General features: G+C 41.5%; 1 pseudogene; it reads right to left on the bottom strand.

The window, feature by feature from the left end:
• Nucleotides 1-3127: 3127 nt before the first annotated feature.
• The window catches only part of LOC138419629 (zinc finger protein 665-like), a 45393-nt pseudogene continuing 20953 nt past the window's right edge, over nt 3128-27567 (bottom strand).

Here is a 27567-nt window from a genome sequence, read left to right as displayed (position 1 = left end):
AAAGGCTTTCTACAACCTCCACTCAGCTTTGCTGTCATCTTCCCCACTCTTCCTGCCCAATTCCAATCTCCCCTATCACCTGTATACCGATAAAAAAGGGGCATAGCCTTTGGAGCCCTCATACAGCCTGCGGGCCCTAAAATGCTACCAGTGGCATTTATCTCCAAACAGTTAGACCCCACAGCCCAGGGATGGTTCCCCTGCCTACGTGCCCTGGCAGCAGCAGCTTCTCTATACGCAGATGCAAAAAGCTAATTCTAGATTGACCCCTAACTATATTCTCACCACACCGCCTGGCTGACCTCCTGGTTTCCACATTCCTGTCAGACCTTAGCGACTCTCGGCTCCAGCAATTCACCATTACTAAGACACCCCTGCCTCCTGCCAGTGAGTGGCATGCCCTATCCAATGCTTGACTGGCCTCATCCGCTGTGGCTGTTGCCAATCACAACTTTGGCTATACTCTTCACCATTGGACTGGCTGTCACACACCCCCTCCCGCCCCAGGACTGGCCGCCCACACTCCAACTTTCACTGGCCTTTGCTTACCTTGCCATCTGTTCCCTACTCGTGGGGTGCTATTCCCTTGGGGCACCCTGAGCTGGCCATATGTCTCTCACCCTAGCCTGCCTTGAGGACTTCATCTTGGCCCTACTACAGGACCTTTGGCTAGCCACCCCGATCACCGACTGTGACTCTTTCTTTCAGGCAATTTTTGATCTACATTTACAGGGGACCTTCCTCTTTTTTAAGGAATTTCAAATTGACTTCTTCTCTTTTATCACTCTCCTTTTAATATTATAACTAAACATGTTCTTGCCACTATTGCTCCTGACCATGAGAATATGAGCTGGATAACCTACACCCTGCCCCAAGGGCTGCACAGAATGAAGCCCCTGGGGAACTGGGTTCACAGCCTACACTTATGTCCACCGAGACTGTTATGCTCCACCTGCCCAGTCATGCTCTCATGGAGGTAAATGGTATTGGATGGCTAAGAGCCTAGGGACAGCCAAATCAAGTTCAGCCTCTAACTGCCATAAAACTAGAGGCAAAGATCTCTGTTTTACCATGCAAACTCATTATGGAGTGACAGATGGGAAAGGGGCCCAAGATCAGAGGCAAAAACAAATCCAACATAAGGTCCAACAAGACCTCATAAAGCTAGCAACTGAAGCCTCTAATCCACACCATGAGCCCAACAAACTCCTAGGCCAGGTTCATCAGGTGCTCAAACCCTTAGATTTTTCATCCCAAATTTTCACCAGCATCAATGACACCTATCAGACCCTAACTGAAACCTCACCAAACCTCTCATGTTGGCTCTGTCTTCCCTTGAGACCCCGGCCATTCCTTGCCCAACCGATTCCCAGCAAAGGGATAGAGGCCCAAAATCTCACTCGAAATGCCACAAAAGTAACCTGGCCAATGGGGCCCATGACCACCAAGGTATTGTATCTACCAGCCAATGCCTCTTGCGTTCTGGCCAACGACACCTCATTGACCACAGTGGCCTGTGATGGCTCGAGACGAGGCCCCCTATCCCCAAACCCTCCAATATGCGGAAAATCCAGGATATTCTTTCTCTGTAATCAGACCGCCTTACTACAATGTTTTGCACCCAACTGGACTCAGCCTTGCACCCGTCTTCCTTACGCCCTATCTGATCATTCTGACACCGCAGGCGATGGAAGACCAGATCCGACCAACCCACCGCCGACGAAGGGCATTGGCTGCAGCGCCCCTGCTCCTCGGAGGAGGCTTATTCACAGCCTGAGGACTGGGGGCAGGGGGATTGGGAGCAGCCACACACTCTTACTATAAGCTCTCCGCAGACCTCAATCGAGACCTGGACAAGGTGGCAGACTCCTTGATGGCATTACAGACCCAGATAACTTCTCTGGCAGGAGTAGCTCTCCAAAACTGAAGGGCCCTAGACCTGCTAACGGCCAGAAAAGGGGGAACCTGTCGGTTCTTAGGGGAAGACTGTTGTTTTTTCATTAATGCCTCGGGGATAGTTCAGAACAAGGTCCAAGAGTTGAGAGAAAGCATCAGACTTAGACAGGCCGAGTCAGGCGGTTCCGACTTTTTCGGATGGTGGAAGTCATCTTGGGCAAAATGGCTTTTCCCACTTCTCAGACCCCTCACCGCCTTGTTCCTCATCCTGTCGATAGGACCTTGCGTTTTTCAGATCATCCTCCAGAGGGTCAGGGATCTGAACCAGACGGCTACTGGACGGATGCTGATGGTGGCCGCATACTCCAAACTCCCGTCTAGAGATCCTGAGGCCCCCGAAAGGTCACCGGGATCCGGCCACAACCCTCAGCCCCAACGATGCCCCAGTTCAGCAGGAAGTAGCCAGAAACGATAACGGCGCCCCTTATCCTATCAAAAGGGTCAGAATGTAAGGTCGGACCCCGGGGGCCATGATGGGCCGCCCCTCCTCTCCCTCCAGCCAGGGAGAAAGTCCCTAACGGAGGATCCTCCCAGATCCCAGGGACCAATGACAGCACACTCCGCCAGCTAAAGCCACCCCGCCCCAGCCGCATAGAGAAACCTATCAGCTCGCGACACCACGAACCAGCAGCCTATCCAAACCCCCATCCGCTAGCCCAGCCATCCCTCGCAACGTGCATATATAAACAAACTTCCAACGCGGTCGGGGGGAGCACGGATTTCCTCGACCTGCCCCGTTCGGGTCCGGGAACCCTGCCCGGGAGCGCTTTGCCATTAAAGCCCATTAAACATTTTTTGGTGTACCTGGTCATCTTTTACCTAACACCAGGTTCAATCCCTCGTTTGGGAACTAAGATCCTGCAAGCAATGAAGCTCAACTAAAAATACAAATCAAAATCAAGATCACTTATCAAACACATTATTCTTGGTTACAAACAAATTCTATGTGGAGGATACTGGGTGTCCCATAAAAAGATTTCATGTCACCCTTTTGCCATGCCAGTTCTTTCATTGAACTATAGCCCCAAACTAACTGTTTTTCTTCATGTTTACACTGCACCTACTTTGTACCTGTCATGGCCTTATAGGCATTATCACATCACAGGAGTCCCCAAACAACCCAGTAATCCCTTGTGATAAAACAGGACAAATACACATAGCAGAAAAAATATTGCTAAGGAAAACTGAAAACACTTTTTATTACACTAGAAAAGTAAACAATGTAACACATTGCATATTAGCCTAATTTGAAACTGAAATTTTAAAAACACTTGGAAAATTGCTGGAGTAAACTACTTAATTATATTATCTAATAAACATTTCCAAAGATTTTACTAAACTAGGGTAAAAATATCTCCAACAGATTAGTTTTACAAGCATCTTCAAGAATCATATTAAACAACAGAATATGTGTATGCTGTGGAAAAGAAATGTTAATAAATTATTAGCATGAACATAAAAGTGCTTTTCCAAGTCAGAAAGCCAGGAATTTGAGAAATAAGCATTGGGGTTTTTTTTCTCCCCCCTTCTTTTTGAATGAAGTAGAAAGAAACAGCTTTATTGCTTTGCCAAGCAAAGGGGCCCCAGTGGGCTAATGCCTTCAAAACTGTGTGTCTCAAACAAGAGGGGGTAGGGAGTTTTATAGTAATGGCTCAAAGTGGGTGTGGTCAGCTCGTGAACTCTTCGATTGGCTGGTGGTGAGGTAAGTGGCAGTTAGCATCATAAATCTGGCTCCAACTGCTCTGGGTTCTACATGCTGATGGGCAGCAGGCTTAATGTCTCCCACCTGGTGGGGGTTTCAGTATCTGGAGCCTGGACTTACTGAGGCTCAGGTTCTTTGTGTCTCAGCACAGAAGGAATTCAGCAAGAAGCAAAGTGACGGGCAAGAAGTAGACTTATTAATATAGGATACTTATGAGGGACATAAGTTGGTAGGCAAGAGGGCTCTGCCTCAGTGTTTCATGAAGTCTGACTCCATTAAAATTTTTTTTCTGGGATTACAAGATCTTAGATTCCTGACCATGGACTAAACCTGTGAGCTTGGCAGTGAAAGTACTAAGTCCTAACAGCTGAACCGCCAAGGAATTCCCAACTCCTTTTTTTTTTTTTGCTATTTGACTACTGAAACCTTTTAATACTCAGGAAAAACCTCTTCTTTTTCAGCCTATCTGGACAAACTTTTTTCTTTAAAGCCTGAGGGCACCTTCCTTTGAGACAAACTAGAAGTTCAAACTGTAAGCTTCACCCAGTAATAAAATTTTTCCTCTCCGATAAACTGCTCTCCCTTCAATTCCTAAGAAGAATGTCTTATTAAACACAGATGCAGGGAGTTCTTTGCCAGTCCAGTAGCTAAGATTCTGTGTGCCCACTCTAGGCAGCACTGGCTTGATTCCTGGCCAGGGAACTGAGATCATGCATGCCACATGGTGTGGCCAAAACAAAACGCACAGATGCAAGTAACACTTACTCCCATGCAATGGAGAAAACAACCAACGTGTTCTGGGCACTGTTCCTACCACATAATCCATCCCTAGTAACCTGTCCCTTTCCTCTCATTAATAGTCAAGGCTCTTAATGTCCTTACTGCTTTGCTCAGTCACGTAGTAGAGGGTTCTGTCCACTGTGATCAATCCATGGACCATGAACATAACAAGCAGGATGAGCAACAGCAATTTTACACTATTCTCTAGAGCCCCTTCTTGATGCTAACTGACACACTACTGAATTTGGTAATTCAGGGTCCTTGTTTTTCCAGGGAACATGGATGTGAATGAACCACACCTAATGAAGCCACCTCCTTCACCTTACTGACTCCTTCCCAGAGACCATCATCAAAGGCCTATAATGAAGGTGTCAGATCAACAGACTTCAAAATTAAGGTTGAAAGACATAAATAGTAATGTGGTCTTCAAGAAAGCTCAATAGAACATTTACACAGATACTTGGCCATTTACATATATATTCTTCTGTATGTGATATACACGTCATTTCCTAAGTTTTAACATTCTGTGACTTCTAATGACTCTGAAGTACATAACAATCTCATATTACTCTTGGGAGAACTAAAGCCTTAACTTATTCCTATTATGGATTCTCTGCTATGTAGGCTAATTTAAGAATTGTGTGAAAAATTCAGCAAATTCATTACATTTGTAAGGATTTATCCCCAGTAGCATGAGCTTTGTGATGAAACCTCAGGATGCATCATTTCATAAAATTCTTTTCACATTCAGTAAATTGCTATAGTTTCTAACCTGTATGAATTCTATCATTACATCAAAAGTGGAGCTACTTGACAAAAACTTTTTACAACATTTATTACATGTGAAACGTTGCTTTCCAAACTAAATCCTCTATGTTTCTGAGGTTTCATCTTCAGGTACAAGCCTTAGCACACATATTAGTTTGTGTGGTTTCTCTCAAAAGACATATATGAGAAGTCTGGTGAATTGTGCAGTTAGGATAAAGCTTCTACTCATATGTCTGTAGGGTTTCTCTTCAATGGACTCTCCATTGTTGCCTCATACTTGAACTCAAGGTAAAGATTTTGCCACACTTGTTGCATTTAAGGGACTCCAGTATCTCCCTCATCTTATCTTTGGATAAAATCCTTGCCACACATATTATATTTGTGTGGTTTCTCTCTAGGATAAATATTCTAATATTAAATCATGAGTGAGCACTAATTTGGAACTTTGCCCCATTCATTACATCTGTAATGTTCTATCCAGCATAGATTATTTGATGATGCGTAGAATGTGAGCCCCAAGTAAAGGTTTTGCCCATTCCTGGCATTTGTGAGGTAATAATCTCCAGAAAGAAATCTTTGGTGAATGAATTCCTTGTCTAAGGTCAACTAAACATACTTATCTGATTTCTCTCTCCAAGATGATATTTTCAATGAAGTCTAAGATGACAACATCAGATAAATTAAAACACATCCTTAATGTTCATCATCAATGTGGATTACCTGATGGAAAGGTAGGTTTCAAAGTACACTGATGGATTTCTGAAACTCATCATAATATATGTCAGGTTTCTCTCCAACATGAAACTTCAGTTCATGTTAAGGTTGGAGACTTTGTGGACTGGAGACTTTGAGACATTCAACATATTTCTAGAGTTTCGGCCTAGTACAGATTATGTGATGGCAAGGCTTTGCCACCCTCATGACATGTGCAAATTTCAATCCACTATGAATTTCCCAATATACAGTGTCAATTTTGAATGAATGAAGACAGTCCCACATATATCATGTTAAATGATTTCCCCACTGTATGTATTACCTGGTATGGAGTGATAGTTGAGATCTAATGAAAGGTTTTCAACAGTCTTTGTTTTTGAAAGGTTTCCCTTTTGTATGAACACTCTGATGCTTTGCCAGGTACGCCTTTCGACTAAAGCAGCTGCCACACTCATTACATTTGTAAGGTTTAACTCCAGTATGAATTCTCTGATGAATTGCAAGACTTGAATTCCGGTTGAAGACCTTGCCACACTCGTTACATTTGTAAGGTTTCTCTCCAGTATGAGTCCTTCGGTGCCTTGCAAGATATGAATTAAAACTGAAGACTCTGCCACATATATCACATTTACATAATTTCTGTCCTGTATGGATTATCTGATGTCTCTTGAAGTTCGAGCTGTGATTAAAGATTTTGCCACAGTCTTTACACTTGTAAGGTTTTTCCCCAGTATGAATTCTCCGATGAACTGCAAGGTATGAATTTTGACCAAACACTTTCCCACAGATGTCACATTTATATGGTTTATCTCCTGAATGGATAATTTTATGTTGTTTGAGGTGTGAGCCAAAATAAAAGGTTTTGCTGCACTCATTACATTTGTAATGTTTCTCTCCAGTATGAATGACTTGATGACTGACGAGGGTTGATCTACTACTGAACATCTTACCACACTCGTTACATTGGTAAGGTTTCTCTCCAGTATGAATTCTCTGATGACTTGCAAGGTTTCCTTTCTGACTAAAAGCTCTGCCACATTCATTACACTTGTAAGGTTTCTCTCCAGTATGAAGTCTCTGATGACTTGCAAGGTTGGCCTTGTGATGAAAGACCTTGCCGCACTCATTACATTTATAAGGTTTCTCTCCAGTATGAATTCTGCGATGTTTTGCAAGGTATGAATTCTGACTAAACACCTTGCCACATTCATTACATTTGTATGGTTTCTCTCCAGTATGTATTCTCTGATGAACTGTAAGGTATGAACTTTGAGTAAACACTTTTTCACATATATCACATTTATATAAGTTTTCTTTTGTATGGATTACCTTATGCCCAGTGAGGTGCAAGCCATGGTAAAGGGTTTTGCCACACCTGTTATACTTGTAAGATTTCTCTGCAGTATGAATTGTTTGATGAACAGCAAGGTCTGAATGTCGACTAAAGACTTTGCGACACACATCACAATTAAACATGTTCTCTTCTGTATGGATCAACTGATGTTGGGTAAGGTTCAAGCCCTGATGAAAGGTTTTGCCACTCTGATTACATTTGTAAGGACATTCCATGTGTGTGCCCTGGTCTTGTGTTAGTATTGAAGGATGCATAAAATCATTCCCATATGAATTAGAAATGTTGGTTTGGACAAGGAGAGACATTCCTTGAAGTAGTGAAAATGAAGCACTAATATTGATACTCTTGTCAGCTTGATTAAATTCATCAATCTTCTCTTCACTTTTGTAAACATGCAGGTCATCCCAAAAGCTTAATGCAAGCCTGTTTTCAATAGGCTTGATTCCTGCAATACTTCTACCGTGCTCCTCTCTCTCATCAGTGAGATTTTTGTCATGTGTTATAGGCTTTACTTTGTAATTTCTTGCCTCATCTTTTGGCTGAGACTCAAAGTCATATGTATTTTCCTGGATTTCCCTGAGGTAAAAATTTTTTATTTTATTCCTTTCGTGTCTTCCCAATATCACTGTTTGGAATTCTTCTCCTCTATCAGTTTTTTCATTTAGTTGTAATTTCTTGATCACAAGTATATGAGAGATATCTACAAGGTACAAAAAACTGTAAGTATCTCACTTATTATAACTCATAAATAAATATTTCATGTTAAACATGATATTACACCAAACTAGTACTTACACAAAAAGGAGTTATGAAAATTGCCAACCATGATATAAAAACCTTTCAAACACAAATGGAATGATTCTTTACTAAAGGTAAACTGATCTGCGATAATATTACTTAATTTTAGGGCACCTAAATTTCAAACAGTTTGGCCACTTGATGGGAAGAGCCAACTCATTGGAAAAGACCCTGCTGCTGGGCAAGACTGAAGGGAAAAGGAGAAAACGGCAGCAGAGGATGAGATGGTTAGCTAGTATCACTGACTCAATGGACATGAATTTGAGCAAACTCTGGGAGACAGTGAAGGACAAGGAAGCCTGGTGTGCTGCATTCCCAGGGTCGCACAGAGACAGAACTGACTTATCAACTCAACAACAACAAATTTTGAAACAACCTATAATAAGAACACTCACACTGGAGAAACTTTGGTTACCAATCCAAGAAAGTGTAATTTTCAACCATGACACCAAAGCACATACCAATTAGCAGTAAACATACCTACTGGTGCCTCAAAACTGAGGGGAAAAGAATATTATACATATATTGGGCATACTTGTTTAATACAAATGAATGCTAAAAACCAGACAAAATCTACTGTAACAGTAAATAATCCAAAACTAACTTATTCAATGAATAATCTCAATGACTGGTAGTTTCAACTTGGGAAACAAAGAATAGAGAAAATGGTGCATATGATAAAAAAGCTTTTTTAAAAACAAAATGTTCTTCTAAGTACTTCCTGTAAAACTATGTACCCATGAAGCAGCATAAAACATTCAGAAAAGCCACCTTCTGTAAATCAAAATTAAAGATTAGTAAATGAAATATTCTCCATTTATATTGACAGCCATTAAATAGAGCAATTCCCTAATTCTGCAGTGCCCTAAAATATCCAGTTCTTTGGCTCCAAAATGTATGTAATAAAGAGTGAGCAATTTGTGAATTTACTTTAACTTGGTTGATACACCATATTGCTGAGAACAAATTGAAAAGAAAAGCATACAATGTATAATGCAAAAAAGGGATAGCATAATAAACATGCTATACAGACTATTCATGTATCTTTTTACACAAAAGACATTTTGACTTAATATAAAAACTGCACTATTTCTGGGAATTTAAGAGTAGTCCAGTGGTTAGAACTCAGTAGTTTCATTGCCATGGACCAAAGTTACATTCCTTGAAGGAAGATCCCACAAGCAGCACAGTGGGGCCAAAAAACAAACACAAAAACCTAAAGACAAAAAAAATACTATTTCTTCTTAAAGGCTTGAGTATAATTATCACAATTTTTCAAGTAAGGAAAGTGGAATCACAGATTTATGTACATGACCCCAACTGACACAGAAAGTAGTGAGAACCACGATGAGAACTGCGAACTAGAGACTGAGACAATATATTCTTAAACATGACCCTCACCCAAGCAGTGCATTACAAAATACTGCAACAAATACCAGAAGCTTAGAAGGGAGATGCAAGAAGTGGGCTGTGTAACTACTAAGGGGATTCAGCCACCCCTCCTGGAAATGGTTTCTGAGTTGTCACAGCTGCACACAGTGATTTAGGTTGGGTCATGAGAAAGTTCATCAGTATACAGAGGTGTTATTTTTACAGTGTGAGTAATGTGGAAGGTGGAGGGGTGGGTGAAAGAGTACAGTGGAAATTGGGAAGTTTAGGAGAATAACTTTAAAATGCTAGGAAATAACAACCTTTTCATCCACTCCAAGGGACCATATAAAGAAAGGTCAGAACTGAGAAAGGGACTGAGTGGAGCTCAGGGTATATGCATATGTAGGAGCACATCTGTGTGATTATAACTGTGTGAGGACAATTAGAATATTGATCTTAAAAGAACTGGCTTAGCAATAGTATACTACTGGCCCATTTTTAACTAGGGGAATTATAGTATGAGTATGGGAAAGAACCACATGAGATTTAAACACTGCAGAAGGAAATTAACTTTCAGTCTACTATACTATTTGCTATGCAAACTGAATATTCCAATGACAGTATTTCCATGCATATGTTCAATAAACACATACAAAATATTTCAGGAGGCTGTGCAATAATGATCTTAGCAGAAAGCAGAAGTGAAAACCAGGAGAAGACTACCAGAAGGAGATGAATCAGTTCATTCTGTGCACACACAAACAGAGCAAAGTAAAGGAGGGAGATCGTGATTTTGGAATGAAGATCTCTTGGCTAGGCGAGAACACCCTGTATGGGGAAAAAAAGATAGCAAAAAGTGTTTGCCGAAGCCTGAGCGATTTCAGGATATGATCACAATAGTTAAGTAAGTAAAGAAAGAAAAAATGTTACTAACTAAAATATTAATTACATAACATACTTTGGTTATATAAAATATTTACATCAACATCCCTTGTTATTAAACATGATAGTAGTTCTTAGCTAGCCTGTCTAAATACTGAAAGTCATATCATTAAATTTCTTAACACAAACTCTGCAAAGAAAAACCAAACCATGAGGGAGTGATGTCAGCAGGACAGTAAACCATAGGCACCCATTACCCATGAGGGAACCAAGTTAAAAACAATAAACAAAAAGCAATTGGGGAAAATTCAACAAACCAATCAAGAAGAGGCAGCACCCAAGCAAATGCTTGTCCTAAAACACTAGACGGAAAAACATAGGAAAGTTCATGACAATTTCCTGGCCTTCAACTTCCCTCCTCCTCCTTACATTGCATTGAGAGTTAACTGGCACAAGTCTCCCCATTCCCAGAGGTTCCCGCAGGCAGAAATGTTAAAAACATGATAAAAACACTCAGTAAACACTAGAAAGAGAAAAAAGTGACCTAAACACAATAAAAGACATGTAATAAAAGCCCACAGCTAATATCATAATCAATGGGGAAAGACTTAAACCTTTGCCTCTAAGACCAGGAATGTAACAAAGATGTTTGCACTACTTCTAAAAGAAAAACTATGGAAATTCCTACCAAGAACATGTAGATATAAGAAAAACACATATAACCAATCCCAACAGCAAATGAAGGAAATCCATCTCTTCTGAAAAATGAAATGTTCGAATACATAAAACACCCCAGGAAATTCCCTGTAGTTCAGTGGTTAGGACTCCACACTTCCACTGTCAGGGGCCCAGGTTCAATCCCTGTTGGGAGAACGAGGATCCCACAAGCCACATGGTAAGGCAAAAACAAACAAACAAACAAATACACACACCTTGAGTAGTTGGCAAAAAAAAAGAATAAACTCAGAAAAACAACAACATACAAAACCAACAAACAAAAGTCAATACTGTTTCTATATATTAACAATTTAAAAAATCATGAAGGAAATTCAGAAAACTCCATTTAAAATATTATTAAAAAACTAAAGTACTTGGCAAAATTTTACAGAAGGCAAAGATATATTCTCTATGAACTAAAAACCACTGAAAAATATCCCAAAGGACACAAATTAATGCAGACATCTCAAGTTTATGGACTAGAAATAAACATGGTCAGGGTGTAAATACTACTCTAAGTGATCAACAGTCCAAGGCCATACCACCCTGAACAACCCCAATCTCCTCTAAGTAATCAACAGATTTAACCCAATCCCTAATAAAACCCTGACAGTGTGTCTTAAATAGATAAATCCATTGTTAAGATTCAAATGCAACCTCAAAAGACACTGAAGGACTTTCCTGGTGGTCCAGTGGCTAAGATGCCATACTCCCAATGCAAGAGACCTGGATTCCATCCCTGGTCAGGGAACTAGATCCCACATGCTGCAACTAACACTTGTTGCAGCCAAATAATTCTTTTTTTTTAAGAGACACTCAACAGAAAAACCAAGGTTAAAAAGAACAAAGTTGGAGGTTTCACAATTACTTTTAAAAGTCTCAGAAACCTAAACTAATCCAAGCAGTGTGGTATTAGCACAAAGACCAGTGGCATACAACAGTGGCATAAGAAATAAATTCTTGTGTATGTGGTCCAAGGGGATCCCCATGTTCAACAAGAGGATGTGGACCACCCAATGGGGGAAGGACAGGCTATTAAACAAAAAAATGAATTATGGTTCCTATTGAAAGCATCATTCTACTTCATAAGTTCTCTAATTTAGATGTTTTAAACTTAGCTGTTGATGTAAAAGAACAATGACACACAGGTCACCAAAAGATGGCATCAGTAACAGTTTACAAAACAGCCTCACAAACGAGAATGGGAAGTTGGACAGCGTTATCCTGAAGAGAAATCCCTATACTGCTTGCTGAGAATGTAAGGGGATGGTTATTGCACATGTGAACATCACTGTTACGATGCCATTGAGACAGGCTTTTGTAACATTGCTCAAAACCAGAAAAACACCCAGAAAGATTTATCAGCCGGTCTCTGGGGATATTTCTTATTTCGTATCATAGAATATGCAGACCATATCAATATAGCATGAAGTGGTTATTTTCTATATGAGTGACTTTACTTTCACTTTTCGCTTTCATGCATTGGAGAGGGAAATGGCAACCCACTCCAGTGTTCTTGCCTGAAGAATCCCTGGGACGGGGGAGCCTGGTGGGCTGCCGTCTGTGGGGTCACACAGAGTCGGATACGACTGAAGTGACTTAGCAGCAGCAGCAGTGGAAAAAGATTACAATATATGATGAATAGTTCAGTTCAGTTGTTCAGTCATGTCTGATTCTTTGCGACCCCATGAACCTCAGCACACCAGGCCTTCTAGTCTATCACCAACTCCCGGAGTCCACCCAAACAAATCCATGTCCATTGAGTTGGTGATGCCACCCAACCATCCCATCCTCCGTCGTCCCCTTCTCCTCTTGCCCTCAATCTTTCCCAGCATCAGGGTCTTTTCCAATGAGTCAGCTCTTCGCATCAGGTGGCCAAAGTATTGGAGTTTCAGCTTCAACATCAGTCCTTCCAATCAACACCCAGGACTGATCTCTTTTAGGATGGACTGGTTGGATCTCCTTGCAGTCCAAGGGACTCTCCAGAGTCTTTCCAAACACCACAGTTCAAAAGCATCAATTCTTCCGTGCTCAGCTTTCTTTATAGTCCAACTCTCACATCCATACATTACCATTGGAAAAACCATAGCCTTGACTAAACAGATCTTTGTTGACAAAGTAATGTCTCTACTTTTTTTTCAAAATAATCTGTCAACCAGTAAACCCACCCCATAGATAAGTTACACAGAAGAAAAATTCCCTCTGAGAGTTCAGATAAGAAGTAAATGTTTAAAAAAAAAAGAAGAAGTAAATGTTTGTACTTTCCATAGAATTCTCTGATGAGGGGAAAGTCTGCACACACTATTAATAATGAAGCTTCCCCTCGGCCCTTCCAAGATATGACCTGTTATACCCTCAAAGGCATACCCTCCACAGACCAGGACTCTTTTTTGTCTTGTTACAAGGTGGGTAAAATATTCAAATAAGAAACAGAAATACCTCCACATAAGAGGAAAGACACATGATTTGCTGTGGCTTTGCCAGAATCCTAGTCCCTTGCTCAACTGAGGATTGATGGAAATACAGAGAGGAATAGAAAAATATTTTCAAAATTCACCTGCTGTTTACCTCCTTCTGAATATAGAGGTAACAGAATAATGTGAAGAAACATAGTTCTTTTCCTAAAACTCCTGAATCAAAAGCACATGGGTAGGAAACAGGAAAATGGGTATGTTAAAAGTTTTCCATTGAGCTTTACAACTACAAAAGCTCTGGAACAACTCCTGATGTATCATGAAGTGGGCAGATCGTCAGAGGAAAAGGTAGATTTAAATTCCTGAGGCTGTGTCCTGAAGCTCTTCATGTCTGAATCAACAGGGATTTCAGATCAGTCAAGTAAAACCGGGGCTCCCAAGAGGCACACAGTGGGAAATGCAGAGATACCCCAGGGCAGATCCCAGCTTCAAAGGGAAGTGATCCTCACCCAAGGAGACTAGGTTCCTGAGGGTCTCCACCATCACGTCCCTGTACAAGGCCCTCTGAGCAGGGTCCAGGCATTCCCACTCCTCCTGAGTGAACTCTATGGCCACATCCTTGAAGGTCAGCTGTGCCTGAAATGAAAACACATTTCACCAAGGGGCCATGAGGAGAGCTCTTATTTTCACACAAACGGAGAAGAGGAGAGAGGAGTAAGGATGAACTCAGTTGAAGTAATATTCTGACAGATCCATGGAAAGCTATTTGGAGGAAATTATGGGCCTTTAATTTTAATTCCTTATGCTTTTACCCAGAGATTATGATAACCTCTAACCAATGTGGAGGATGATTGATGTCCCATGTGGAGGTAAATCAATGTCCATTTTTGTGGACATTACAAGAAATAAATGTAAATAAGATTTAATAATGAGTAGTTTCTCCAGAAGTGTTAGAGTATGTGTTTGTTACTGACTGCTATTCAATATCTAGATGAGCTACACTATGAGTGATGGAATCAGAAATGACAGAGTCAACAGTGCTTTAAAGAAAAGGTCAAAATCTTAAACTATGATTACAATGACTAAAGGTGTTTGAATACTTCAAAGATGCTAAGCAATACTCTAAATGCTTTATGGCTATGAACTTTTTTTTAATCAACATCATAGCTCAGTAGAAAAAGATATATGCCATCCTACAGAGACATCTGGAGAAACTCTACTTAGTTCAAGAAGCTAAGTAATCATAGAGCAGGAACCTCAATTAAGGAGAATGAGGTCTTGAACTCAAGACAAGGAAGCAAAAACTCAAGTAAGAGAAGAGCATTAGAAAAAAAAAAAAATAAAGAGTACCAGAAGCACACTGATAGAGGGTTCCCTGAGAAAACTTGAAATAAGGTCAAAGCAAACAACACGGAAGGCAATAAAAGATCATTACAGACCTGGGTGCATAAACACATACACATAACATGTTAGTAATCTTACTGTTATCTGAACCTGGAACAGGAGAGTGCAGGAAAAAACGCAAGGCCACAGAATATATTTATGATATAATTTCAGCTACAGACAAAGGCAGGACATAGTTTTAAAACTATGATGTCTTCTCAAAACCATGGATTTGCAGATCCATGAACTAACTTATGGACACATGTGTATTACAAATGCAGAAATAACTGAAATGAGAGATGTTGTCTAGGGACATTTTTTTTTTTCAAGTGCAAATAATCTGAGAGATCATTCCAGAAATATCCAGTAGCATCATTCCAAAAAGGAACATTCCAGAAAGTTCCAGTGAGGAAGAGAAAGTCGCAGCCATGGGCAACTAGAGATCTATGTGGATGGACATGATCTGAGAGTCTGCGAAACAATCTCAGAACTGCCTCCACAGAGGGGTGAGGGAGCTTGGGTGTTTATCTACTTACTCCCACCCAGCCCTCATTTTTCTTTTTTTTGGCCTCACGGCATGGCATGCAGGATCTTAGCTCCCCCCAACAGGAATGAAACTCTTGCCCCCCTGCAGTAGAAGTGCAGAGTCTTAACCACTGGACCATCAGGGAAGCCCCCATCCCTCATTTTTGGGGGTTGTTCCTGGCCCGCACAGGAGAGTTCAGTGTTTGCAGTCAGATGCCATCAAGAATGTACTAGAATGGTAAGACCCAAATGAACCAGGAGGGACAGGACACCCTTATGTATTCCCTAACTAGCTTGAAATTCCTTAAGAGAAAGGAGTGAGTTCACAGAATTCACTATTCTACTCCCAACAGTCTGTGCAGGATTTGGTATGCAATAAGTAAACAACAAGGATAGAGAGGATAAATCAATCAACATAAAGAAAATTTGAGACAACAGTTAAAGAGACTTCCAGGAGGTTGGGAATAAATATACACACTTAATGCTATATATAAAATATAGGGAATTAACTGGCCATCCCCTCTGGACATATTTTTGCATGATTTTTTTATCATCAGTTTTATATATGTGAATTTCAGCATTTTTTGGAACAACAAAAGAGTCACCTGTGCTAAATGGTACCAACAGGAAAAAAAGCAGGAAACGTTAACTACAGCTTCTATGGAATACCTACATATAAATACAATTTAATACACAGTATTTATTTCTGTAAACACTGACTCCTGAAACATTGACTTCTAAAACATTGACTTGAACTTAGAAAAGTTACGGAAAAAATATATTGTAATTAAGAAAGAATATTTCTCCAAACATCATGATCAGAAGGAAACACCTGATGAATTCGTACCGAAGTGACAGTGGAGTTAAGGGGGCTGGCCATGGGTCCTGCCTGTCACCTCAGTACAGTGTGCCTGAGCAGGGACCAACAGAGGAAGTGACGAGAGGAAAACAGAGTGGGAGCAAGACACACAGCATGTCAGAGCTGGAACTGTGAACACTCACAAATCTAAGTCAAAAAGTAAAAGGATGAAAAAAGACATCCAATCCTTAAGAGAGCAGGAATTACTGCACAATATCAGACAAAATAACCTAAGGAAAAAAACTAACACGAGACACAAAATACATCGTGAAATGAGAAAAGGGTAAATTTGCCAAGAAGCTATAATAATTATAAATATGTACATATCTAACATCAACCCAGGAGGATCTGATGAAGGGTTTTATAACAGTGATTCAAAGGTGGAGTCTCTGATAAAACTAGGGTGTGAGGAGGGCTTGTGTTCCCTAAATCTTGTCTCCCCCAGGTTGGAAGGTGTTCAATATGCTACTGGGGAAGAGTGGATGACAACTACTAATAAATCCAGAAAAAATGAAACAGCTGGGACAAAACAGAAATGATGCTCAGTTGTGGATGTGTCTCGTGGTGAAAGTATGTCCAAGGCTATAAGGAACAATAATGCATGGGAACCTGGAATGTTAGGTCCATGAATCAAGGTACATTGGACATGGTCAACCAGGAGATGGCAAGAGTGAACTAAAATGGACAGGAACAGGTGAATTTAAATCAGATGACCATTATATCTACTATCATGGGCAAGAATCCCTTAGAAGAAATGGAGCAGCCCACACAGCCAACAGAAGAATCTGAAACGCAGCACTTGGGTGCAGTCTCAAAAAGGACAGAATGATCTCTGTTCACTTCCAACACAAACTATTCAATATCACAGTAATCCAAGTCTATGCTCCAACCACTAATGCTGAAGAAGCTGAAGTAAAATGGGTCTCATGAAGACCTACAAGACATCCTAGAACCAAAAAAGGATGTCCTTTCCTCACAGAGGACTGGAATGCAAAAGTAGGAAGTCAAAAGATACCTGGAATACCAGGCAAGTTTGGCCTTTGAGTACAAAATGAAGCAGGGCAAAAGCTAACAAAGAATTTTGTCAAGAGAATGCACTGGTCATAGCAAACACTCACTTCCAACAAGACAAGAGACAACTCTACACATGGACACCACCAGATGAACAATTCTGAAATCAGACTGATTACATTCTTCGCAGCCAAAGATGGAGAAGCTCTATACAGTCAGCAAAAACAGGACAGAGAGCTGACTATCACTCAGATCAAGAGCTACTTATTGCAAAATTCAGACTTAAAGTGAAGAAAGTAGGGAAAACCACTAGCCATTCAGGTATGACCTAAAGCAAATCCCTTAATGATTATATAATGGAGGTGATGAATAGATTCAATGGATCAGATTTGGTAAACAATAGTGCCTGAAGAACTATGGACAGAAGTTTGTAACACTGTATAGGAAGCAGTGACCAAAAACATCCCAAAGAAAAAGAAATGCAAGAAGGCAAAGTGGTTGTCTGAGCAGGCCTTGCAAAGAGCTCAACAAAGAAGAGAAGCAAAGAGCAAAGGAGAAAGGGGAAGACATACCCAACTGAATGCAGAGTTCCAGAGAACAGCAAGCAGAGATAAGAAAGCCTTCTTAAGTGAACAATGCAAAGAAATAGAGGAAAAGAAGAGACTGGGAAAGACTAGAGATTTATTCAAGAAAATTGGAGATAGAATATTTCATGTAAGGATGAACACAATAAAAGGACAGAAATGGCAATGACCTAAGAGAAACAGAAGAGATTAAGGTGGCAAGCATACACAGAAGAACTATACAAAAAAGGTCTTAACAACCTGGATAACCACGATGGTGTGGTCAGTTACCTAGAGCCAGACATTCTGGAACGTGAAGTCAAGTGGGCCTCAGAAAGCATTACTACAAACAAAGCTAGTGGAGGTGATGGAATTCCAGCTGAGTTATTTCAAACCCTAAAAGATGATGCTGTGAAAGTGTTGCACTCAATATGCCAGCAAATTTGGAACACTCGGCAGTGGCCAAAGGACTGGAAAAGGTCAGCTTTAATTCCAATCCCAAAGGACAGTGCCAAAGAATGTACAAACTACTGTACAACTGCACTCATTTCACATGCTAACAAGGTAATGTTCAAATGTGCTCCATAATAAGAGAAGCCACCGCCTTGTGAAGCCTGAGCACTGCAACTAAAGAACAGGCTCTGTGCCGCCTGCGTTGGAGAAAGCCTGGTTGCAGCAACAAAAACACAGCGCGGCCAAGGAAACCCAGCACAGTCAAAAATAAATAAATAACAAAATAAAATTTTTGAAAAAATTTAGAAAAGTTGCAGCACAAAATATCAGCACATGAAAATCAACCGCATTTCTATCTACACACAGTGAACCATTTCGACCAAAAATGAGAGAACAATCCTATGGAAAACTTAGGAAAAAGATGAGACAAGTAGGTGTAAGGCCTCTACACTGAAAAGTACTAAACTTTAAAACAAAAGTCCCTGGAGATATATATAAATAGAAACACACCCTGGAGTGGGAACTTTATGCTTTTAAAATGGCCAAATCAGGGTGGGAGGGAGGCTCCCAAGGGAGGGGATATATGTATACCCATGGCTGATTCACATTCTCGTATGGCAGAAGCCAACATAATATTGCAAAGCAACTATCCTCCAATTAAAAATAAAATTTAAAAAAATGTACGGGACTTCCCTGATGGTCCAGTAGGTAAGACCCCATGTTCCCAGTGCAGGTGGTCCAGGTTCCAGCCCTGATCAGGGAACTAGATCCCACACGCTGCAATGAAGAGTTGCATGTTGCAACTAAAGAACCTGAATGCTGCAACAAAAACTGAAGATCCTGCAATGCCGAAACTAAGACCCAGTGCAGCCAAATAAATAAATATTAAAAAATGCAAATGAAAATATATGATTAAAAAAATTCCTTCATTTGCAACCCAGCAAGACCTGGTATACCCCTATAATTTTTCAATGGAAATTAAGAGGCAGTTGAGCTGATTAAAAACAGATAACATTTTCTTTCCGTGGAAATAGCAAACTACAAAAGTCAAGCCAATAAGATTTCATTGTAAAATTTTCTTAAAAAAAAAAAAAGACCCAAAGAGAGACTTCCCTGGTGCTCCAGTGGTTAGGACTCCAGGCTTCCACTGTAGGAGGCACAGTATACAGATTTAAGGAATTCCTATGCCATTTTTTGCAGATAAAGAAAAAAAAAATTACTCATAAATTCATAGGGAATCTCAAGAACCAGCAAACAGCTAAAATATTCTTGAAAAAGAGGATGAATGTACAAGTGTCAGGCAGGATACTTTGGAGCCAGGGAAGAATAGAGAATCCAAAAAAGGACATTTGAAGGGCAGGCTGAAAATATGACTTTACCTGAGAAAGAGCCATTCCTGACTCCTGTTCTGTTTCCTCCTCTTCCTCTTAGCAGGACACACAAAAAGGGAGAAAACAAAATATTAGACTAATTGGTAAAACTAGGATTTGTCTGTTAATATAGAAGATCACTGACAACTTTACCAAGTACCCACCAAAAAGGTCTAAAATTATTTATTACATACCAAAGAGCTTTTCCAGATCTTTTTCCAGGGAAAGCAAGCAGGCCTCCAAGAAACCTGAAACACATTTTCAAAAGAATGAATTTTTATCATCTAATATTTGTGGTATCAGTGTTCTAAAAATTTCACAATGTATTATATTACTATTTAAAGAATGATTTGATTATAGAAAAGCACCAAAGCTTATTAACAAAAGTTAATGATCATTTCCAGGGAAGCAGAAACTGCATAAACCAAAATTTTTCCAAGCTACAAAAAGAATTATATGTAAAGATATAAGAAAGAAAAGTAGGCCCATCACAAAAAGGAGCATTCTCAATGTTCCTTTTTTTTTCACTTGACTTTTTATTTACTTATTTTTTGGCTATGCTGGGTCTTCGTTGCTGTGATCGGGCTTTCTCTAGTTGTAGTGTGCAGGCTTCTCATCGTGGTGGCTTCTCTTGTTTCAGCACACGGGCTTAGTTGCCCCACGGCATGTGGGATCTTCCCAGACCAGGGATCGAACCTGTGTCCCTTGCCTTGGCAAGAAGATCCTTTACCACTGGACCATAAGGAAAGTCCTCAATGTTCCTTTTAAAAGGCACCATGCAGTGACAGATTCAATCATTTCTTGCCCCACTTGTCCTCTCCTACTCCTGTGCCCCATGTCAAGCAAAGGGAAGGGGGCGACTCACAACTGAGTGAATCAAATCACGGGGTGCGCTAGTGGTAAAGAACCTGCCTGCCAATGCTGAAGACTTAAGAGATGCAGGTTCCATCCCTGGGTCGGAAAACCCCCTGGAGGAGGGCATGGCAACTCACTCTGGTATTCTTGAGAATCCCATGGACAGAGGAGCGTGGCGGGCTACACTCCATGGAGTCGTGAAGGGTTGGACACAACTGAAGTGACTTAGCAGCAGCAGCCCCCTGGCTAAACAGGGCTTGCAAATACAGGTTATCCTCTGATATGAAGAATTACAGAATGCACAAGACACAAGCTCTGCTATTCTCATCCTCATCTGTACAATTAGAGACATTTTATTACATTCTTAAAATAAGAAATCATATATCACAACTTATCCACAACAAACAACTCACCATCCATCTGCATCCAGTTCCCACTACTCACCTGCTCTACTAGGTGTTTCCATTTTAGTCGGTTTATCTGTCTCTTTTCTTCCCCTCTGCTCTCCTGCTGTTCCTGTTTCTTCCCTGACACCTGTCCTGCCCACTCTGTAAACTGTTCCCCTCGAGATGCTTGGTCTCTGCACCCTCTCTGACGGTCCTCCATCTGTGCTTCTGCCTCTTTCTTGCCCCTCACTGCTCCCTCTCTGCCCTCCAGTTACACCCCTTCTCTCACCTCTTCCACTCCCCTTCTCCCCCCACCCCCTGCTCTGACACCCCAGGTGGTGATGCATCCTTCCTGCTCTTGCTTCCTCTTGTGGTCACACTTGATCCTCCTTCTCTCCCAGCGCCATGCTGCTCTGCAGCCCAAGTGTCCAGCTCTTTCATCCTCTCACCCCACTCTGTGTGAAGTGCCTCTCCTTTGGTGCCCCTGCCCCACCGCTGACCCAAGGCCCCTTTATGTTACTCTCTGTCAGCTACAAACTGGCACTTGCCATCTACCTACATGCTAGTAGTCATGTTTGAATGTGAGAGCTGGACCATTAAGAAGATTGAGCACTGAAGAATTGATGCTTTTGTACTGTGGTCCTGGAGAAGGCTCTTGAGAGTCCCTTGGACTACAAGGAGATCACACCAGTCAATCCTAAAGGAAGTCAACCAAGAATATTCACTGGAAGGACAGATGCTGAAGCTGAAGTTCCAATACTTTGGCCACCTGATGGCAAGAGCCAACTCAGCAAAGACTCTGATGCAGCAGAAAATGAGAAGGTTGCATACCATCACCGACTCAATGAGTATGAGTTTGAGCAAACTTCAGGAGATAGTGGAGGACAGAAGAGCCTAGTATGCTGCCACATAGGATCAAACAGGACTTAGCAACTAAACAATAATAATCTACCTGTCTACCTCTACAAGGGTTAATTCATGCGCTGCTGCAGCTGCTGACCTTCAATACCTCCTGAAAGGAGTTCACAGTGGAGAGCAGAAATGAGGCATCTGTGACTGGGGGAGAAACTGACAGATGAGGTCTTCAGATAGGTATTTTCAGGAGCCAATGTTATGAGCCCAATTCTTGTATTTCCCCATATCTAGAAAAGCACTAAAGTCCTCCACAGTGATGACTGTTCGTTGTGATTAGCAAAGCGTCACAAAAGTAGTAGAAAACTTCTGGAAAAAAAATACGTGCTTGATTGCATGTAATCCCCCTTCACCAAACTGTATACTGACCTTTCCCCCTGCCTCTTTGCAGCAGCTTCTCAGAGCTATGTGAAATGCTGTTTCCTGGACTGCAGTCCTCATTTTGCCCCAAACAAACTTTACCTGCAAACCTCACATTGTGCATTTTTTTAAACTTGACATCTCCCATCCCTGGAGATCCAACTCTAAAAAAAATCTACATCTTTATTCACCTGCTATTTTCAATGCTTAATCTTTCATTTCACTCTGTTTACAAGTCCCTCAGCCACAGTCTCTATCCCTATGGATTCTCCCTCGTCCTCTTCTCATTCTCAGTTTTTCTCTCAGTTGCTCATCATCTGCTTCTCCTGAGCCCTCTGATCCACTTATTTACAGTGCTGAGTAAGACATCTGCCTACAGAAAAAAACAAAACAAAACAAAACAAAAAAAACACCCTTTTTCCATCATATGGAATTTGGAAGAGAAGACCACTGCGTTTCACAAGGCTAGCTCAGGTCACCTCCCATTACAAGGGGAGGCTTGCTGGGCAGAAGGACTGGCCTCAGGAGATGGGAGGACCGAGGAGATGGCAGGGAGGAGGGGGTCTTAGGAGAGGGGCGGGCTGTCCTGAATCCCAGAGAATAGGGACGGGAGTGAGGGGACAAAGTAGGTGATTAACTAGTTAATCCAACTAGGGGATTGTCAGTAGAATAAATACCGGAGACTCCTGCAAGTTAATGATTACTCAAGAAAGCGGGCTTGTTTAGCAACAAAGCTATTCAACAGATGCTCAAGAGGACCCTGAAACAATATAACAACGGTGGCATGAGCCCCACACCCTGCTCAGTGAGCTCAGTAAATTACCACACGCTCTGTGTACACATAAAAAGCACTAATTTGTGAAGCTAGCTTGACCAGGTAGGAACAACAGCAAAAAACTCCCCTGCCCAACCTGTTGGTGGGACTGACGCAGGAAGGCTGACATCTACTCAAGAAAGACGAGGAAAGTCTTCTCCCCACCTCACCCCCCACGCCACTTGCCCTCTGATGATAAAGCTGTAGCCCAGCAAGTTCTCTGGGCTTTGCATCCTCTCGGCTGCCCACTTGTAAGACTCACAAACTTCCTATTCTAATAAATCACTTATCTATCACTCTGCCTCTCACTGATTTTTTTTTTTTTTTTTTTTGCACCGGGACTGAAAGGACTGTGGTGTGGAAGCTCGGCGGCGACCCCTTCCACCGCCACCAACGACACAAAAGAGCTTCACCAGGTCCCGCCAGGAGGACGGGGCCTCTCCCTGGGCGGGAAGGCCAGCGCTGCCCTCCAGGGCTCCAGAAAGCGGGCTGGCAGGAGAGGGGCGCGAATCCGCCTGGCAAAAGAGGGCTTAACTGGGGAGCGGAGGGACTAACGGGTTTTTCAGCCAGAAAATGTAGCTAAAGGCGGCGTCTACCTGGACTGAAGGCAGAAGAGCCGAGGCACCGACCTCTGGACGAATCTAAACCCCAAACACCCGACCTGCACGAGGACTTCTGGATTTACCTGGGGGTGGAAGGGCCAAGTGCTGAGATGTCAGGTATCTAGTCTCGCCAAAGCTCCCGAGGTTTGAGTGACGGAGGAGGCGCAGCAGGAATTTACACAGAAAGCTGACGCTTAACCCGCGGCGGTTCAACGTTCACTCGGCGCTCCGCGCTTCCATTTCCGTAACCAACTGCGCACGCGCGGACTTGGACACAGGCCCTCCGGCGGCGCTGGGCGGGGCGTCGGCCTCAGGGCGGGTGCGGGCCGCGTGTGAACCCAGCCCCGGGAGGGCAGGCGGGACCCGGCGCCTCCCAGGAGCCCCGAATGTGCTGTTACCTTACTGTCTTGAAGCTTTGGGAGTAAAAGCGTACAGCCATGTGGGCTACCTTGGTGGGAAGCTAATCTGTTTCCTCCTAACAAGTGGAGAATCGTTACGGGAAAACCTGCTTTTGCCAGCAGGTTGCTCGCACGCTGTGGTCTCGAGGAGCAAACACTTGGGTGGTTGGAAAAGTGCGACTCCGAGTGGTTGCTGTGCCAGTGAAGTTGCTCAGTCGTGTCCGACTCTGTGCGGCAATTACAATTCACTTGAGCAAATGGGACCACAGAGGATGAGATGGTTGGACCGCATCACCGACTCGATGGACGTGAGTTTGAGTAAACTCCCGGAGTGAGGCCCGGTGTGCTGCAGTCCATGGCATCACAAAGAGTGGGGCACGACTGAACTGAACAGTTTAGGGAAACCAGAACTTGACATGCTCTTCAGTATTACAAAATTAGAATGAGTGATGAAAGTCTCTCACTGAAGAATGGGCCATTTCACACCGACATCTTACAGAATACTTTTCCCTTTCTATAATCCTCATTCTGGCAGGATGACTAACTCAATGCCTTGGTTCCAGAGCCTCAGGGACATAACCTAGCATCTGAGACTGGAGCACCATGGCATGTAGTAATTTCTGTCACTAATCACTGCAATACATTTTTAAAATGCATTATTTTTAAAAAAAATTCTTATAAATTGCATTCTTCTTTTTGCTCAAATGTTTTACTTGCCTTTTAAAATCACATCCGCTCCCACCTCCAGTTTGAGATATACCTGACTTAAACATGACTGAGTTTAATTTGCACAGCATGATATTCTTACAGAGACTGAAATAATTATCACAGTAAGTTTAATAAGCATTTCTCATTGCATGTTATACTCTCAGGATAAATAACAAACTGCAGACATGTTCTATCCCTCACATCTTTTCACCTTTTCTTTGTTCTTTAGGTGGAAATGGGATATTGCAGAAATTAATTTTTATTAAAACTACGATGGCCATTTAACTAGTAGCTAATATTAGGGAAAATATGAGACTGACATTTTGCTGAAAATCAGACAAAATCTAAAAATGAAAAGGGTTTTACTTGAAACCTTCACCATTCTTGGTCACTCAGCAGTCATACTGCTACAAGGACAGTAAAGACTAAGTGTTCATAGATTTAGAAGGGGCACAGGATGCATCAAATCACACAGCTCACCCTCCAGACTTCCTCTTACCATATCTATCATTATTCACTTCTTGTATCTAAAATTCTGTCATTCGGCATAAAATTTCAGTCTATCCAAAGCCATTCTTGAAGTAGAAGACAGGGTTCAGTCACTCATTCATGTCTGACTCTTTACAACCCCATGGACTGCAGCACATCAGGCTTCCCTGTCCTTCACCAACTCCTGGAGCTCAAGCTCATGTCTATTGAGTCAAGTGATGCCATCCAACCATCCCATCCTCTGTCGTCCGCTTTTCCTTTTGCCTTTCCAGCACCAGGGTCTTTTCCAATGATAGTTCTTTGCATCAGGTGGCCAAAATATTGGAGTTTCAGCTTCAGTCCTTCCAATGAATATTCAGGACTGATTTCCTTTAGGATGGACTGGTTGGATCTCCTTGCAGTCCCAGGGACTCTCAAGAGTCTTCTCCAACACCACAGTTCAAAAGCACCAATTCTTCTGCACTCAGCCTTCTTTATGGTACAACTCTCACATCCACACATGACTACTGGAGAAACCTTAGCTCTGACTAGACGAACCTTTGTCCGCAAAGTAATGTCTATGGTTTTTAATATGTTATCTAGGTTTGTCAAAGCTTTTCTTCCAAGGAGCTAGAGCCATTTAATTTCATGACAGCAGTCACCATCTGCAGTGATTTTGGAGCCCAAGAAAATAAAGACAGGGTTACATGAAGCAAATAAAAGCTTTGAAAGCTTCCATTTAAACTTGAAACATGCCTCTCCACTCATACCAATTGGCCCAGGAACTCAAGAAAAACAAGCTTGCATGAAATGGGCAAAAAAAAGTGCAAATCCTCTCAAGTGAAAGGGAGGGTTGCCTTAGTCTAGCGACCAAACTTGGTATCAAAGGGCAGACATATATGATCTCACAGGTTGATAAATGGCTGTACATAATATTACTATATATGAATAACTGCAGCATCTATCAGAAGTGACTTTTCCCTTCATTTACACTAAGTAAAATTACTGATATTAGATAAAATAGGGACTATCACTACAGACCATGCAGACATGAAAAGAAAGGAACTCTTACAAAAACTCTACAAGATTATAAGATGAAATGTACTAATTCCATGAAACCCATAACCTACAACAAATCACCAATATTAAACATTATTTGAATAACTGCCCTGAACTGCAATGCAAATTTATAATTTCAAAATGCCCACTACCTAAGAAACTCAAAAGCAGAGATAGTGACTGTGAGAGCTTAATTAAACTCATCCATCATGCTCTGCACAGACCCTGCCTGGACTTTCTACATGTTCCCTCCAGATGTGCCTTGTAGCTCCTCAAGAGTCTGTGTAATAAAGGTCTTCACTTCACTCTCCCTTGCAGTCTTTGGCAGGACTGTTGCCTAACATTCAACATTCAGGGGCTCTATAAAAGGTAATTTAACAAAGTTGCAACAATGGTATTTCACAATTCTATCAAATTTAAAAAGAATTACCAGCAGTTCTATGTGATTTATTTTCAAGAAACAGAGGAAACACCTGTCAACTCAATTTATGAGGCCAGAATTACTAGGAAACAAAACTAGACAAATAGAAAAAGAGAAAGTAAATAAATAAAATCCCCCATGAAGATTCAAATCCCCCATGAAGATTCAAAAGTCCATCATAAAATATTAGCAATAGAAATGTAACAAAGATTTCATATTAAAGATAACATAAATCAAGGAATTCCCTGGTGGTCCAGGGTTAGCACTCATTGCTTTTGCTTGTGGGGACCAGGTCCAATCCCTGGTCAAGAAGCTAAGATCCTGCAAGCTATGCAGCTCACCAAAAATGATACTATAAATAAAAATCAAGATCACTTAGCAAAGATAAATACATTCTTCTTGGTTGTGAACAAATTCTATGTGGAGGATATTCGGTGTCCCACAAAAAAAGATTTCCTGTCACCCTTTTGCCATCTCAGTTCTTTCACTGAATTAAAGCTCCAAACTAATTGTTTTTATGTTTATACTGCATCTACTTTGTACCCGTCATTGCCTTTTGAGCATCGTTACATCCTAAGAGTCCCAAAACCCAGTAACCCCCTGCTATAAAACAGAACAAACACATTTGTCAGGAAAAAAATTCTGCTAATGATTGAAAGTATTTTTTATTACAGCATAAAAGTAAACAACAAAACATGTCAGGTAATAGCCTAATTTGAAACTGAAATTTAACAGCACTTGGAAAATCGAGTAAATTGTTTCATTATATTATCTAGTTAACATTTCCAAAAAATTAATTAAAACTAGAGTAAAAATGGCACCCCACCCCAGTACTCTTGCTTGGGAAATCCCATGGACGGAGGAGCCTGGTAGGCTATAGCTCATGGGGTCGCGAAGAGTTGGACACAACTGAGCGACTTCCCTTTCACTTTTCACTTTCCTGCATTGGAGAAGGAAATGGCAG

The sequence above is a fragment of the Ovis canadensis genome, chromosome 14 (assembly GCF_042477335.2).
Source record: "Ovis canadensis isolate MfBH-ARS-UI-01 breed Bighorn chromosome 14, ARS-UI_OviCan_v2, whole genome shotgun sequence".
NCBI lineage: Eukaryota > Metazoa > Chordata > Mammalia > Artiodactyla > Bovidae > Ovis > Ovis canadensis.
The sequence above is the reverse complement of the archived record's forward strand: the minus strand, read 5'-3'. Positions and strand labels throughout refer to the sequence as shown.